Source organism: Macrobrachium nipponense, chromosome 3, assembly GCF_015104395.2.
Source record: "Macrobrachium nipponense isolate FS-2020 chromosome 3, ASM1510439v2, whole genome shotgun sequence".
Lineage (NCBI taxonomy): Eukaryota > Metazoa > Arthropoda > Malacostraca > Decapoda > Palaemonidae > Macrobrachium > Macrobrachium nipponense.
In genome coordinates, this window is record NC_087202.1 from 103,022,281 (window position 1) to 103,041,316 (window position 19,036).

A 19,036-nucleotide genomic window follows, 5' to 3' on the forward strand; every position below is an offset into this window, starting at 1 on the left:
GTTCTTATAAAATCCTTATCAGATATGTAGGGTTTACTGATAACACTTATATTAGGAAATGGTCGTTATAGCTGTAGAGTGCTTCAGAATCAAAGCGTATAGCAAAAATTGGATCCTCTGAAAAAATGCTTTCCATTTTACCATTTTCTTTACTTTCCTCCATTAGTCTGCAGTGGTACCTTGACCTACGAGTTTAATTCGTTCCGTGGCCGAGCTCGTAGCTCAATTTGCTCGCACATCAAATCAATTTTCCCCATTAAAATGACGTATACTTCTCGTCCACCCTCAAAATGCCCTTCCATCTTTTTTCCAACCCTCAAAATGCCACACCATATTTTTATGTTTCATGTTATTATATAAGGAAAATACATTTCTAAATAACAAATATTGTATAAAAGCATAAAAGAAAGAGTATTTAAAGATATAATAAGGTTTCATATACTGTACAGGTAGTATTCAAGTTACGATAATTTGTGTTACGATAATCCGATTTTACGAGAGACTAAATTCCAGTAGCTAACTTTATTACATCTTCTAGTTAAATAAATAAAAAAAAACAGCAAAAGAGAATGATGAAAGTATTGTTTTAACGTTATACTCGTTGTGTAAATGTGTACAGCCATGAACAACCGAACGAGAAACAGCTTTGTTTTTGCTAATTACAACCGAATTGGATAACAACATCCGTTTGGCTTGCATTTCAACCATCTTACGATAGTAAACAATTACCTTAGTTGGGTTATAAATGACGTTTTATGTAGAATAGGACTGAGATATTTTTATGTAATAATTTTATTCGCTATAGGTATACCAGAGATCAACAAAGAAATATACTTTAATTTTTAACCATGTTGTAGAAGCTGAGAAAACAGTTCATGCTGCCAATGAACTTTTATCGTGCATCGGCAACTAGGATAACTCCGGCAAACTTATGCCATCAAACACAACCGTAGTTAAAATTGAGAGAAAATTTTTTTAATAAAAGCTATTGGGCTTGAAAGAACATATTTTACTGTTGTTTTCACATCGATAAAAGATAAATATCGTGAATATAGCGATCGAAATCACGTAATGTTTTTACTCAGTAAACAAGCCACCAACATAATCTGTTAACGAAGAAAATAATTTAGTTCACAATCACAACGAGTCGTATTCAAGTCATATATCGAAAACGCGTCGCATAACGAAAAATTCCCTTGTCTCGTATAAGTCAGGTATCTAGATATTCGTTCTTATTAACTAGAAGCAAGAAAATTCACTTAGAATTGAGTTACATATGGCGAAACAAACTTGTACAGAGTTTCAGATTTAATGTTTAGCCAGTTGGAAAAGCTTCGTCAAGGGGCAAACATGAACATTGTCCAAAAGACATCGAAATAAACAGGCATTGGTCTAGGGCAGATATATACGTCTAGAATGGTCTGGCTAACGAAGTCTGATTTATTGTGTAGAAGTGTGCAAGAATAATTATAATAATAAATAGATAAATAGCACTAGTTAAATAAATAATTAGGGCCACGCAAAAATATTTGGCTTCCCCAGTAGGCCAACAAAAATTGTCGTTAGGTGGCTCAGATATCGTTTATTTCTTAACTTATTTATTTATTACCATCTATGTCAGTGGAGCTAGGACAATTCGCCGTGAACAAATTTGCCGTAGGACAATTGATTGTAAGACTTTTCGCCGTAAGAAAACTTGCCGTACGGATATTTTGCCGCAAGGACATTTCGCCGTAAAATGTATATTTTAGTTTTTAGCTTATTTCTTTTAGAGATCGATGTAACTATATTCATATAGTTATCTTCAAGTATATTTTTCACTTTTCATTGATTTTCATGTATTCATTTAATTATAATTATATATAAGAAAAGGATAAAAAAAAATGAAGACCATCACTTATTCAAAAAGTTTTTTCTTTCTTTTTTTTAAAAAAAAAACAAAAAAAAAAAAATTGAAATCTAAAAATCATGTAAGTTCATAGCAATTGCTCGTAAATAATGTTGTTTTGCATTTTGATCATAACCTCTGACAATATTTAGTATACGCTTATAAACATTTTTGTATTGTTTCTTGACTGCTGTTTCACCTCTTTCTGCATCGATTATATTCTTTTTAGAAAGATATTCTTCATTTTTCAATACATTGATGAGTTTCCATAAATTTGGATGCGTATTGGTCACAGATGCTTGAAGCGCATTATGGAACTCTACTACTCCTGTTGGGTTGGTATTAGCCAGCTGAATCTCGGGTTGTTTGATAAAACATTCCAAAGTTCGATAAGAAAAGTTGGAGAAACTCTACGACGACAAGGTCCCCTCCCTCTCTCTCCCCCAATGTAATGAGTTTCAAAATATGCAACTAGTTCTTGGGGTAAGTCATCGTCATCAACCAACTCTATAAATGCATCAATGATGTCTGAAGGCGGTATGAATGCAAGTGCCATAAGGCACTTTACTTTTGTATTAAAAGCACAATCACTTTGATATCGAACCTTAAGCCCAATATCTGTCCCTTTTCTGTAAACATTCTTACAGAAATGAAAATAACAGCCTGTTACATTTGCAGAAGGGAAAATGTCAGAAAGACTTTAAAAAACCAGCTGGTTTCGAAATCAATCATTGATTTTTCAGGTTCTAGGGACTCGAGTAAATCTTTAACCTTTTGAAAAAAACGTATTGTAAGATTCCTTAGTCTTATTCGGAAGGAGACGGTAAACTCGTGGAATGCATGCATGTCCTATGTTGACATGTAGAGTATATAACTGATAGAAGATTTCAGGACAAAACTTAAATGTTCCATCGCATGCCCAATTTGTATGTCTTTCTAGATCGTGTAACCCTGCAATCGTACCAAAGATCCACATTCTGTTTTCATCTTCCATTCCACTATCATAAAGTAAAAATCTTTCTCCGTTCTGTAAACACGCAAATTCTTCGGGAATTACATAACCGATTCTTGTTCTTGGAATAGGAGGGGCCTTTTCTTCTTTTTGTCTCCATCTTCTTATGTTTCTTGACAAATTTGAAGTTGATGGCATAAGAGAGCGTCCTGCATTTTCTAATTCCTCGCATACAGCACCAATCAATGATCTTGAAGCTAGCTGGGATTTCATTGCATTTTCTTTCATATGTGCAATTGTTTTTTGCATTTTATGTTTGCTTGGGTTCGCTGGATGGGTATGCTCACTTACAGTTTTACAGATTGAAATCTCTTCAATATTCCGTCTTGTATGTACTCTTGCTTTGCATTTTTTTTTTCAACACACTTCCAATAAACCTTGCCTCCATATTCTCTTTCTTGCCTGTAAGGCCGGCCACACACGTGCAGTTTTAACTGACAGTTATAACTGACAGTTAGAACTGCACGTGTGTGAGCATCTCAGTTGCTCATTTCGTCAGTTCAACAAAACTGTACAGTTAAACTGAGACAAATGTAATGTTCCATATTTTTAACTGAAAGGAGTAACTGAACTGAGCGTGTGTGTGGATTCGTAACTGTACAGGTGGTAGCAGTGAGTGCAGTTTGTTGAGATAGCACGTAAACAAAGCGAAAGCAACTTTTGGTACACTGTTTCAGTCATGCGCAAATAATTGAGAAAATCAATTGGTTCTTAACTTAATTCCTTTAATAATTTAATATCAGAACATTGATTTCGCCTCAGTAACCACTTTTTTTATTTTTTCTATTTGTTTGTAGCATTACAAAGAATAGGTACACCGAGAGCGGCAAGATCGTACTTCTCGGAATCCATGGTAAAAACTGAGGGATTGAACTGTGTGTGTGTGCATTTCATTTTTAACTGACGTCAGTTTAAACTGTGTCAGTTATAACTGGACAGTCATAACTGTCAGTTAAAACTGCACGTGTATGGCCGGCTTAAATGAAGTTGGAATCATCTACGAGCTTATCACAACCTCTGGTGCTTTTGATAGTGTACGGCATCGTAGGGGTTTAAGATTCAACTGATAAAAGTAGATAATACAAAGGTTTAAGATAAAAAAAAATATGGTAAACTACCGAATTTGTAATGACCTCATTTAAACATTTAACGACGGGTGTCAAAATTTATAACGACCCTTCTCTCTCTCTCTCTCTCTCTCTCTCTTCTCTCTCTCCTCTCTCTCTCTCTCTCTTTCTTCATTCTTTTTTTAATCTATACATGGCAAAGCATATACATTTTATGGCGAAATGTCCTTGCGGCAAAATATCCGTACGGCAATTTTTCTTACGGCTAAATGTTTGACAATTTGTTTACGGCAAATTGTCCGGTCTCCTATGTCAGTATTATTGCCATCTTAGAATTTTACTCTCAAGTCAGATCTTAGTTTCGAAGAAGAAATGTCCACCAGACTAGGTAAGACAGGCGAGTTTCTGGCTTATTTTCGAAGAATAAGACTTACTTGACACAGGGTACACGTAAAAGATTGCTTAGTGATTATATAATTAGAATAATACTTGACACAGGGTACACTAAATAGATTGCGTGTGATTGTATAATTAGAATAATACTTAACACAGGGTACACGTAAAAGATTGCTTGTGATTGTCTAATTAGAATAATACTTACCTGGCACAGGGTATGCCAAAAATTAGAATGTTACTTACCTGGCACAGGTACGCCAAATAGATTGTTTGTAGTTGTAATTAGAATAATACATGGCACAGGGTACGCCAAATAGATTGTTTGTAGTTGTAATTAGAATAACACTTAAATGGCACAGGTTATGCCAAATATATTGTCTGTGGTTGTAATTAGAATAATACCTACCTGGCATATGGTACACCAAATACAATGTTTGTAGTTGTCATTAGAATAATACTTACCTGGCACAGGGTACACCAAATACATCGCTTCTGTTGGTATTAGAGGCATACTTACCTGGCACAGGGTACTCCAAATACATCGCTTCTAGTTGTAATTAGAGGCATACTTACCCGTCACAGGGTACACCAAATAGATTGCCTTTAGTTGTAATTAGAAGCATACTTACCTGGTACAGGGTACACCAAACGGATTGCTTCTAATTGTTATTAGAAGCAACTTACCTGACACAGGGTGGTACACTAAATAGATTGCCTTTAGTGTTAATTAGATAAATACTTGCCTGGTACAGGGTATTCCAAATAGATTGCTCCTAGTTGTAATTAGAAGCTACTTACCTGGCAAAAAACAGGGTATACCAAACATACATTGCTTTCTAATTTGTAATCAGAAAGCATACTTTACCTGGCAACATGGGTTATACCAAATTACATTGCTTTTAGTTGTCAATCAGAAAGCAATACTTACCTGGCACAGGGTATACCAAATGTATTGCTTCTAGTTGTAATTAGAAGCATTACCTTACCGGCACAGGGTATGACCAAATACATTCGCTTTCCTAGTTCTGTAATCAGGAAGCATAACTTACATGGCCACCAGGGTAACACCAAATAAACATTGCTTCTAGTTGTAATTAGACAAGCCATTAACTTACCTGGCACAGGGTATACCAAATGCAGTTGCTTCTAGTTGTTAATTAGAAGCATACTCTACCTAGCACAGGGATACACCAAATAGATTGCTTCTAGTTGTAATTAGCAAGCATACTTACCCTGGCACAGGGTATTAACCAAATAGAATTGCTTCTAGTTGTAATCAGAAGCCATACCTTTACCTGGCACAGGGTATACCAAATGCATTGCTTCTAGTTGTAATTAGAGCAAATTAATTACTGGGCTCAGGGTATAACCAAAGAATACATTGCTTCTAGTTGTTAATTAGAACAGCATTACTTAACCTGGACACAGGGTACCACCAAATACATTTGCTTCTAGTTGGTAATTAGAAGCCATACTTACCTGGCCACAATGGGGTCATACCAAATGCATTGCTTCTCGTTTGTAAGTTAGAAGCATACTAACCTGGCACCAGTGTATACCAAAATGCATTGCTTCTAGGTTGGTAATCAGAAAGCATACCCTTACCATGGCACAGGGTATACACCAAAATAGATTGCTTCTAGTTGTAAATTAGAAGCATACTTACCATGGCACAGGGTATACCAAATAGATTGGCTTCTAGTTGTAACTTAGAGGGCAATAATTACCCTGGGCCACAGGGTATACCAAATGCATCGCTTCTAGTTTGTAATTAGAAGCCATACTTACCTGGCACAGGGTACCAACCAAATAGATTGCTTCTAGTTGTAATTAGAAGCATTCTTACCTGGCACAGGGTACACCCAAATACCATTGACTTCTAGTTGTAATTAAGTCAGCATAACCTGTTACCTGGCACAGGGTATACCAAATATATTGCTTCTAGTTGTAATCAGAAGCGTACTTACTGGCACAGGGTAATACCAAATGCATTGCTTCTAGTTGTAATCAGAAGCATACTTACCTGGCACAGGGTATACAAATGCATTGCTTCTCGTGGAATTAGAAGATACTTACCTGGGCACAGGGGTTATACCAAATACATTGTTTTCTAGTTGTAATCAGAAGTATTAATTACCTGCACAGGGGGTACCCAAATACATTGCTTCTAGTTGTAATCAGAAGCATACTTACCCGTCACCGGGTACACCAAATACATTGCTTCTGTTGGTAATCAGCATTTACTTCCTGGCACCGGGGTCCACCAAATACATTGCTTCTAGTTTGTAATCAGAAGCTACTTACCTGGCCCAGGGTATACCAAATAGAATTGCTTTCTAGTTGTAATTAGAGCATACTTACCTGGCAGGGTATTACCAAATGCATCGCTTCTAGTTGTAATTAGAAGCATACTTACCTGGCACAGGGTACACCAAATAGATTGCTTCTAGTTGTAATTAGAAGCATTCTTACCTGGCCAGGGTACATACATTGCTTTAGTTGTAATTAGAAGCATACTTACCTGCACAGGGTATAACCAAATGCATTGCTTCTAGTTGTAATTAGAATCATACTTACCTGGCACAGGTATCCACCATGCATTGACCTGCTAGTTGTAATTAGAAGCATACTTACCTGGCAACAGGGTATACCAAATATATTGCTTCTAGTTTGTAATCAGAAGCATACTTACCTGGACAGGGTTATACCAAATGCATTGCTTAGTTGTAATTCAGAAGCCTACTTACCTGGCAGGGTATACCAAATGCATTGCTTCGTTGTAATTAGAAGCATACTTACCTGGCATACCAAAATACTTGCTTCTAGTTGTAATCAGAAGCATACTTACCTGGCACAGGGTACACCAAATACATTGCTTCTAGTTGTAATCAGAAGCATACTTACCTGGCACAGGGTACACCAAATACATTGCTTCTAGTTGTAATCAGAAGCATACTTACCTGGCACAGGGTACACCAAATACATTGCTTCTAGTTGTAATCAGAAGCATACTTACCTGGCACAGGGTATACCAAATACATTGCTTCTAGTTGTAATTAGAAGCATACTTACCTGGCACAGGGTACACCAAATAGATTGCTTCTAGTTGTAATTAGAAGCATACTTACCTGGCACAGGTACACCAAATAGATTGCTTTTAGTTGTAATTAGAAGCATACTTACCTGGCACAGGGTACACCAAATAGATTGCTTCTAGTTGTAATTAGAAGCATACTTACCTGGCACAGGGTACACCAAATACATTGCTTCTAGTTGTTATTAAAAGCATACTTACCTGGCACAAGGTACACCAAATACATTGCTTCTAGTTGTATTTAGAAGCATACTTACCTGGCACAGGGTACACCAAATAGATTGCTTCTAGTTGTAATCAGAAGCATACTTACCTGGCACAGGGTATACCAAATACATTGCTTCTAGTTGTAATCAGAAGCATACTTACCTGGCACAGGGTACACCAAATGGATTGCTTCTAAATGTGATTAGAAGCATACTTACCTGGCACAGGGTACACTAAATAGATTGCATGTAGTTGTAATAAGATGAATACATGCCTGGTACAGGGTACACCAAACAGATTGCTTCCAGTTGTAATTCGAATAATACTTACCTGGCACAGGGTACTCCAAATAGATTGTCTTGATTTGTAATTAGAATACTTACCTGGCACAGGGTATACCAAATACATTGCTTCTAGTTGTAATTAGAAGCATACTTACCTGGCACAGGGTACACCAAATAGATTGCTTCTAGTTGTAATCAGAAGCATACTTACCTGGCACAGGGTACACCAAATAGATTGCTTCTAGTTGTAATTAGAAGCATACTTACCTGGCACAGGGTACACCAAATACATTGCTTCTAGTTGTAATTAGAAGCATACTTACCTGGCACAGGGTACACCAAATACATTGCTTCTAGTTGCAATTGGAATGATACATACCTGGCAAAGGGTACACCAAAATGATTTCTGTCATTTTCTTTGCTTCTTCCAGTATTATGTGTTTGGTTCCTAGTTCATCAACCTTTCTGCTATATCCTTCTAGTGCTTCTGAATCTTCATCCTCCACTGTTATTGCCTAATGAATGGCTTGTTTTTTGGCCTGCAGGTGATGGTTAGGCCGATGTTCGCGTTCTTCATGGTGTCTTGTTGATGAGATTATCTTCTAGGACCTCAATTTCTCTCCGATTGCGTCTGGAGCTTCCGTACTTGTGTGCCTTTCCCTCAGCTATTTCCTTTATACTATCTATTAGCTCTTCCTTTCTTCTTGGTGTCTACTTCTCTAACTATTCCTCCTTCGTTGCAGCTGTCTGTTTTTTCCTAAGTCTCAACTTGAGATCTTCCCTTGTCTTCCACAATCCAGGATTCCATCCGTTCACATCTGGTCCTCAGGTCTCCAGCTTGCTTCTCTCTGGAAAGATTTTAGGGCTGTCGCATCGTCGTCCTCCGCTGTTATTCTTTTCTCTGAGCTTCATTTTACCTTAGATTTCAAATCAGACGCATGTGAGCTCCGAAGCCTTCAAAGATGGCTTCTAAGGATCTCGAAGCTTGCATCTAGTCTTTGGATTCAGTGAACCTTATAGTGTTGGGTGTACATTTAATTTTTGAATCCATCTTTGTATCTTGAGTCTTCACGTCAGCATGTGAATTTCATTTCATTATTCCTTTCTTGGTCGAACTTCACTGGGTGGCAGGCCAGACCTGGAGCCTCAAGGATTCTAAAACGACTTCGGGGTAAACCACATCTCAGACTTGAGCTGAATTCTAATTATATTTCTCCTAGTCAGTTCTGCTGCTTACAGAATGCTTCCCACCCTTCAAGGAAGAGATTCCAGTAGATCTGAGGCAGCATGTTAGTGGGGGATGACCGATGCTATGGTGGAGTCTGGGACTCTAGACTTTGGAGAACAAATGGGACTTGAGGAAATGGGTAGGAGCGTTCTGCCACATTGACTTAGTATGCTGCTGGTTCGTCAGATTGCCTATGACTGGTTTGTTTGTTTTTGTTTGTTTTTTATTTTTTTTTATTTGGCCTGCAGGTCATGGTTAGGCCGATGCTCGCGTTCTTCATGGTGTCTTCTTGATGAGATTATCTTCAGAGGCATCAGTTTCGTTGAGCATTTCTCTCGAAATGCCTCCACAGCTTCTCCGTAACTCTGTGGCTTTCCCTCGGCTATTCTTTATATCGACTAGGTCTTCTTTTCTTTCTTGTTGTCAACTTCTCCAACTAGTCATCCTTCGTGACAGCTGTCTATTTTTTCCTAAGTCTCACTTTGAGATCCTCCTCGTCTTTCGTGTCTTTGTTTTCTGGATTTCTTCGTCTTGATGTCCAGCCATGCCAGTTCCCTCTTTCCGTGGATATTAGCGCCCAAATAGCTGGAAGTGCGCCCCCTCCTTAGTGCTTTCCTATAATATATAGCCTTATATTCCATAATTCATTGAATCCCCCGAGGTCTCGTTCGTCAATTTGCAGGAAGGCGTAGTAAAATAGGCGTGATCCGTGAGGATAATGCAAGTTCGTGTTTTTATGCCTTTCCTTTCGAAATTCTTCCGTTCGAAGTTTTGAATTTTCAACATACCGTGGAAGTGTCCGCCTGTTTCTTATATGTTTGAGAGAAAAAAACGGAAATTTATCATTTGTCTACAGTATATCAGCTTCCTTGACATAACTTCAAGTCAGGCGTTGTCTTTGTAACGTTATGATGACGTGTGCAACAACAGAATAGGTATTTTCTGCTGGGGTTAACCTTGTGTTTATATTTATTTCTTATTTATTTTTTTTTATTTACTTATATCTTATTAGATGCATACTCACTGTGTGAGTGATATTATAGGTCTTTCACGGTACGATTTGGTACGCTTAATGTAACTTCAAATGTTATACCTCTCTCTCTCTCTCTCTCTCTCTCTCTCTCTCTCTCTCTCTCTCTCTCTCTCTCTCTCTCTCAAAATACAGCTAGTTGTGAGTTGAGAGTGACTATCCCATTGCCAATTGGCGGCCGCACCGTTGCGAAGGAAAATTTACCCTGGAATTTAGACAAAACGGTTGTTGTCTGTGCTGTGATTTTGCAGATGTTCTTGCTCAAGATTGCAATGCAATTGTACTGAGCTTTTTAATCTTTTCTTGTAAAGAAAATCAGGTGGGCGAGTTTGACATCTGTTCGGTAAATGATGCTTGCTTGGAGAGAGAGAAGAGAGAAACATTAAATCGCCAGCAATGATATGCCAGGAAGTTTGACATCTGTTCAGTAAGCAATGCTTGCTTAGCGAGAGAGAGAGAGAGAGAGAGAGAGAGAGAGAGAGAGAGAGAGAGAGAGAGAGAGAGAGAGAGAGAGAGAGAGAGAGAACATTGTATCGCCAGCAATAATATGTTAGGAAGTTTGACATCTGTTCAGTAAACGATGCTTGATTGTCAACGTTATTATTACCAGAGACTTGTAGATAATATTTCCCTGAGAGAGAGAGAGAGAGAGAGAGAGAGAGAGAGAGAGAGAGAGAGAGAGAGAGAGAGAGAGGGAATGGCATCAATATATCGCCAGCAATGATAAGCTAGGAGGAAATATGAATCGACCTGAATGACTGTTTTCGAAGCAGTTTCGTCTTCATGAAAATGAGACGAATTTCCTTCGACTCAGAAGCCAAATTTAGTCTCTTATTTTTTGTTACACTTTTCTCCGCCATTTATTCGTTTATTATTTATTTGGTTTATTATTTGGACAAAGACACCAGCTCTCTATTGATTTTTTACGTCAAGTGATGCAAGATAATTAATTTAGAAGATTGTGGCTTTTTATTGTAAAATTGTTCAGCAGTTTGAGGTTGGTGACAAGGAGTCGTGGCGGTATTGTTTTTGAATGCGTCTCCGGAGAAAAGGGTGAATCTGGCACTTGTTCATGTGTACCGGTTTATGTAATATAAATATGTGAATGGTCATAATTGGCTTTTATTTCCCTCATTCTTTATTGTTCAACCTTCCATAGAGTTTCATTATGTTAGGTTATGAAGTTTAGAAATCTTTTCACATTCATACCATCACGTGATATGACGTTTTGTGCACCTGGCAGTGAGTCATGAAGAAAGTCAGGTTTAGGGAGTTATAATTTATTTTACTCATATTCATATATTTTCATATACTCACTCATGTGGGTTAGGTTAGGTTAAGGGACTTAGAATTTTTTCCTTCATATTCATATCTATGTGAAATGGCGTTTTTTCGTCCGAAGGGTATATCTTGAGCCAAAATGGGGTTGGGTATTTCACGTGGGTTAGGTTAGTTTAGGTTTGGTTAAGGGACTTATAATTTTTTCACTCTGTAGGCTAGGTTAGGTTTGGGACTTGGAATTTTTCACTTATATATTCATATTTATGTGAAATTGTTTTTTTACATCCGTAGAGTATATCTTGAGCCAAAATGGGGTTAGGTATTTTCAAGGGTTAGGTTAGGTTAGGTTAGGCTGGGTTAGGTTAGTTATGGGACATAGAGTTTTTTCACTTATATTCATATTTATGTGAAATGGTGTTTTTTTATATTTTCTTTTTTTATTCGTAGCAAAAATGGGGTTGGGTATCTTCAAGGGGTCGTGAAATGTTTTTTTTTTTATCCGTAGAGTATATCTTGGGCCAAAATGGGTTTGGTATTTTCAAGGGGTCGAGCGAAACCATGGTTCTCCTATTCGAAGAGTTCTTCTTGAGCCATTTTGGGGTTTTTACTGAACTAGAGCGAAATATTTGGTGGTTTTCTTATGGAGTCGTTAATGGTCAATGTACATGAGGTTCAGATAAAGGCAAGCTTTTGGGGTTTATCGCCTGTGATCCGAATTGGGGGTTGGGTGTTGGGTTGAGGTGAGCCGATGGGGATTCTCCCTATCTTATATATATATATATATATATATATATATATATATATATATAGTATGTATGATAGATAGATAGATAGATATAGATATATATATATATATATATATATATATATATATATATATATATATATATATCTATATATATATAGATATATGTTTATATATAGATATATATCTATATATATAGATATACTATTATATATATATATATTATATATATATATTGATATATATCTATATAGATATACATATATATAGATATATATCTATATAGATATATACTATATCTATATATATATATACATATATATATATATATATATATATATATATATATTATGGCTTTATTCATTAAACAAATGCAGGTGTCCCTCCTTGGAAAATATGCTGCTGCCGCCTATGATTTCGGATGAGGATATCTGACAGTTTGGAAGGAAAAATACAAATGGATGGAATATTAGTGCATTCTTCTGCTTTCATTTGCTTTCTGTTTCGATTATTTGTTTGCAAGGTCCACGGACTTTGATGGTGTTGAATTTTCTTTTCAATAACTTAATTGGCGTTTCTAAATGTTCATCGATACAATCGAGATGGTGAGCTCAGATCTTGCCATTAAAACAGAATTTTGTTCAGTCATTCTTTAACGTATTTACTAAATACGTACAGGTTGCAGAACCCTCTCTCTCTCTCTCTCTCTCTCTCTCTCTCTCTCTCTCTCTCTCTCTCTCTCTCTCTCTCTCTCTCTCTCTCTCTCTCTCTCTCTGTGGAGTTATTGGTTTTCATCGTCAGCTTAATCACACCAAGTGTACAGTTGAAGAAGACTTGAGACCGTAAGCATTTGATTGTTCTCCGAAAGTTATCTGATGTGCTCATTGGAATCTGCGCGAGAGTTTAGTCTTAATAACTTGAAGTACCTGGAAGTATGTGTATTTATTATATTCTGTATTAAAGTTATGCTTATTAAGTTTTATTAACATTATGCTTATTAAGTTTAAAGGTTAAGATACGGCGGCTTCTAGATTTACTCAGGAAAAGTGTGATTCAGTAGAAATCCAGTTTTTGCTAAAGAATAATGGATGACATGTTTTGGAAGCATATAGTTCCTCGTTGGACGAGTGGTTTTCGCGCTCGGCTACCAATCTGGTGGGCTGAAATTCGATTCCCAGCTCGGCTAACGCGGAGTCAGAGGAATTTATTTCTGATGTTAGAAATTCATTTCTCGATATAATGTGGTTCGGATCCCACAATAAGCTGTAGGTCCCGTTGCTAGGTGACCAATTGGTTCTTAGCCACGTAAAAATATCTAATCCTTCTGGCCAGCCCTAGGAGAGCTGTTAATCAGCTCAGTGGTCTGGTTAAACTAAGGTATACTTAACCTAATTTGGAAGGATCTATCACCTCACAGAACAGCCGATTATATGTCAGCTCATACTCAAAATTGCTGAGATAAATACGAAAAGGGAACATTTAACATGAGACGTCATCAACCGCTCTCTTGATATCTGGACCTGAAGTCCTGAACGGCGTTGTGATTAGCCATGTTTTTGTCTTGATGTAAACATTCCGAACTCCTGGATTGGCTGATCCCCGGGGAAAATACTTCAACATTTTCTCTAGTTTCCTGCTGAGACACAGGGTTGGGAAAGCTGCATTCTTGCAGCTCTCTCCATCCCAGCAATTAATGTCTGATTTACACGTATGTTTCTAAATTGTCCCTTGCATCCAACGTTTTATTGCTATCCTTTTCCACCGTATCTTAACATTCACAGCCACTGATGCCTTGCGATCTGTTAACCCAGATAATGACCTGGAAAAGAATATCGTTTAGGCAGTGGGGTTACCGGGAAATTCTGTTTTGTATTGGTTTTTTGGACCCTTTTCAATCTGTAGTTAATAATTCTTGACAGATTTTTCATCGTCTTTGTACACATTTCATACGTTCAATACTCCGCCCAAAATCAGAGCAGCTATGACATTATATTATAAAAAGCAAAAACTCGGGATCTTCAATGTCATCATATAGTACTCGTATCTTTCATCTCTTGGTTATTTTGACCGATTTATAACTTCATCCAGTGATTTTAACAGCTAAAACCCTGTGATTTATCAGGTGAATTTACCCATCTTAAACATTTATAGAAACATCCATTATATTGTCATCTTGATCTCACTGATTTAAGATGTAAAAGAAAAGTGACGACATATTTCTTCAGGAGATGCCCAATTTGGATGGATATGTAGTCAACTGGAAGATGACATAAATCTTTTATGGTATTTTGAAAAGCTATTTAACAATTGCAGAATGTTACATGATGTTTAACAAATTAGTTGACAGACAGATTTAGATGTAGCTATAACTTTGTATAGTCGAGCGCCAGAACAACAAATCCTTCCAATTTCTCAGCAAGTTCACAGGGATGGGATTGTTAGCCCCACCCCTTTTCTCAAACGCTGATACCCATTTATATCTGGGTGAACTTGGTTAAGCTGGAGTAATCCATGAACCTAACATACTAGCATTGAGCACTGCACCTTTACCAATGGTGCCCACCTTGGTTGACTGTGACTTCCAACACTGAGCCATTTTTCTTACAAGGCGGTTGTATCTGAGGAAAGAGCGTTACAATCGTCACGACCTTATTCTTACGTAATTTCATGATTCGTGGGTGAACCTCTAGTCCAGGCAACTCCCACAGTACTAGAAACTGTGACAGAACAGATTCTTTGTATTTTCCAGGTTCACTTCCCCTATTCATAGGAAGAAGGAACGAAAATTCATTACTGAATCGCTGCCATATCAAGTTGGCAGTCATATTTAGTAATAACGGTAGTTATGCCTCTCATATGATCCTGGAAGTACGGAGTTATGGATCTGACACTGACGTATTATGAAAGCCTTTAACCCTAAAGGTCTAATAAAGTTGGCTTCCCATATATGGAAAGTGCGGGTAATTAAACTCCACGGAAGGGACCTGAGAGAGAGAGAGAGAGAGGAGAGAGAGAGAGAGAGAGAGAGAGAGAGAGAGAGAGTGCCGGTTCCAATTACTAGGTTCGAGAATGCTCCCATTGCGTTAAGTAGGCCCTTCGGAATGGCTTTTCTCTCAAAGGTCGGTTTAACGGTTTTTAGCTTTTTTGTAAAAAGAAAACTCTTGAGGTGGCTTTGTTTGTCCGTCCGCACTTTTTCTGTCCGCTCATAGATCTTAAAAACTCCTGAGACTAGAGGACTGCAAATTGGAATGTTTATCATCCATCCTCCAGTCATCAAACATACCAAATTGCAGCCCTGTAGCCTCGGTAGTTTTTATTTTCTTTAAGGTTAAAGTTATCCATGATAGTGTGTCTAGCATCGCTATAGGTGCTAATAACACAGGCCATTACCGTGCCATGGCTGAGAGTTTCACACAGTATTATACGCTGTACAGAAAACTCGATTCTGCCGAAGACACCTCCGCCCATTTTGTATTTGATAATATTTTCGATACTTGCCATGTAAGACAAATATTAAAGAACACCATCTTGAAAAAAATCAATGTTTGTTCACTTAAGTAAATCTTGATCAAGCTAAAGCTTTACAATCTACCATAGAATGACGAGGAAGAAACAGGATTTAAGGGACTCTACTTTCATCGGTGGTATAAGTAAAAACAATGTATACATACCGTCAAATAAACTCCTTTCTATAATAGGGTATTGGTAGGTGTCGTTCGATCAGTCATCGAGTTTGTTTTGTGTAGATAAATTATGGTACTATTCTTTTTCTCTCAAATTCTTTTTAAATTCATAGTCACAAAAGTGAGTCCTTTAAAGTCTTGGCTTTTCATCATCATTCTATAGTAGCTTGTAAAGCTTTATGTATATCGAGGTTTATTTAAGTCAACATTGCTTTACGTTTTATATATATTTATATATATATATATATATATATATATATATATATATATATATATATATTATATATATATATATTGAATAAATATTTACCCTTGCATCAGTGCGGATTTTTTAAAACCACAAATGGTTTTTTTCATGCTTTGGTTTGTCATGCTCCGTCCATCTTATTTGCACTTCAATAAGAGTAGAGGAAGTTCTGAGGCTTCCACCTAATTAGATCCGCCCTCGACGTATGCCCATGAAAAGCATGGGCTTCCGTTGATGGTTGCATGTAAGTCTAGGTCCATAGGACTAAAGAAAACCCAATCATAGATTTATTGAACGAATAAAGATGCATATTGTTTGACGGAGGACAAACTGTACAAGTAGAAAAGAGTATAAGTTACTTAGTCAAGGAGAAATGGGTGGAAAAAGGTTGGGGGTAATATTAAGGATATATCTATGTAAATACTTCGCTCTCCACCCCACCCATACCATAACTTCTAAACCCATGCCCCCTCCCCCAAGAAACATCTAAAATGACGCCACTGGTGCGAGGCGAGGAGATAATGACCCATCACTGAAGTACTGGTCCGGGTGTTGTGAAGTGATTCCTAAGAGAATTGACCTCTTGCTTTGCATTTTAACGTAAACTGACGAGGTCGGAAGTCTTTGCTTTTAACATTTACATAGTAATACAATTTACTAAACAATTATACAACTGTTTTTCACGAGATTGTGGATTTCTTAGCGTTGTTGGCAGTAATATGTAATCGAAGAAGAGAAATAACAAAACAGGATCGTAAACATAGTAGGAATACAATGGGGCATACGTATGTGTACATAAATGCTAAAAGACAGAGGTATAGTCAATTATCTTTATATAAATATATAAACAAAGTGACAATACATAGAAGAAAATTTAAAAAAAAATAAACAGATAAAAAAAAGAATGAAATAAGCTTCATACACATCACCTGAAGCAGAAATCTCTCAGTTCAGATCTCGCTTCATGGTTAAAGGCGTTTACTATACCAGATTGCCGCTATTTCTTAGTCAGGTGATCAAACTGGACATAATTAGCCTGACAATGATCTTCACATTTTTTAAAAAATATGCGAAGGTTCCGCAAAAGTGCATATGATATTATGTTGTTACTAAAGGTTATCCTCCAAGTGGATGCAGAGTAACGAGACAGGGATAGGCGTGAGAAATCCTGACCTTTCCTAGAGTGCCGTGTCCTGACCTAACCAGCCGTGTACTGACCTGGCCGAGGGGGGCTTTTCGCTCCCATAGCGGCCCCCCCCCCTCCCCCCCCCCCCCCCCCCCCCCCCCCCCCCCCCTCCCCACCTCTAATAACCAAAGTCTCCCTACTCTGTATACTACCCTCCTTTTCTGCAAAGTTAGCAATAAGAATAGTCATTAAATAATCTTGGCTGAACATCTATTTAGTCTGTCGACACCATAGAAACAAGTGTCAACGTTACAGAAGTCCCTCCTGTTAAAAGCGTGCTTAATAACTAAAGAAAACGAAGACGTATGCATAAAAGAAAACTATAAAGAATGCCATACTTAAACTTCTGCTGAAATGAAGATACAAAGGCCCATAAAAACACTATTTACACATTGCAACTACATTTTTAGGATACCGAAACTAATGTATCCTCATCACTAAAACGGTCTGTATGATTTACGCTTAGTCAAATTAAAAGTGCTAACAATCAGCAAGAAGACACATCTCGAAACTTATGTTTGAAACATTGGTAAGCAGCATGAGCATTACGTTGAGAACCATTCTGTGCCTTTAATGGGTCTTCTTTATTGTTAGAGAATAATAAATAAGAGATTTTTCCATTTAGACAGAATTAGGCTACCAGTTGGCTGTCTTATGGAGTTTCAAATTATGGACTAGGTTGTGTCTGCGTGAATTACCCTTGTAAATTTTAATCCTAATTGAGAATGGACATCATCTATTTAGATTTCAGTACACTTGGCATTTAAACTCGGCGTATCTGCGAGAATTACCCAAGGAGCAACATCTCGCAGTTCCTTACCCAATAATTGTGGAATAAATCAGCACTAAATGAGTTATTAACAGGCGCGATAAAGCAACTGATTGACGTGGTCTGGTCCTTAATCCAAAACAGCCGCTTTTTCCTCTTTCGTATAAAGAGATTTTGCAAGTCTTACTCCAGAATATATGTATAGATTGAACAGGGGAAAGCCAGGTGATAAAGTACTTGTGTTGATAAGGCGATGAATCCAGAGACAGGAATAGATACCCCCACATAACTTTCTCACAAGGAGCAGTGTATATATAAATTGTGTATATATATATAAATATATATATATATATATATATATATATATATATATGTATGTATGTATGTATGTATGTATGTATGTATGTATGTATGTATGTATGTATATATATATATATATAATATATATATAGATCACATCTATATTATTTCCTCAAACAAATCGATCTCGTATGAGTATAATTTTGCAGTTGATGAATTTCTCAACAGAGTAAAGATTAATATGATTATTTATGATTTTCAGAAACTTCCATACTAAGCATGTGTCGGGAAAAAAATATTTACTGGCCTAGAAACAATAGTAAGGGAATGATTTTTTCAGTAGCACCTTGTTTGTTACTTCTTTTTTTATCTAGAAAAAAAAAAAATAGTTAAGATATGAATAAAATCCCATTATATTTTAGCCATTTTTATCTCAACGCACATATTGATTTTAAGAAGCTGAGTCATATCAGTACATCACCATAGTTTCAGGATTAGTTGGGTCTGTTATTGTTATTGCAATCTAAAGAGATAGAATGACAGGGAAGGGAAACAATGATTAAGATGACATTGGGGTTTAAATGCTGAGAGAGAGAGAGAGAGAGAGAGAGAGAGAGAG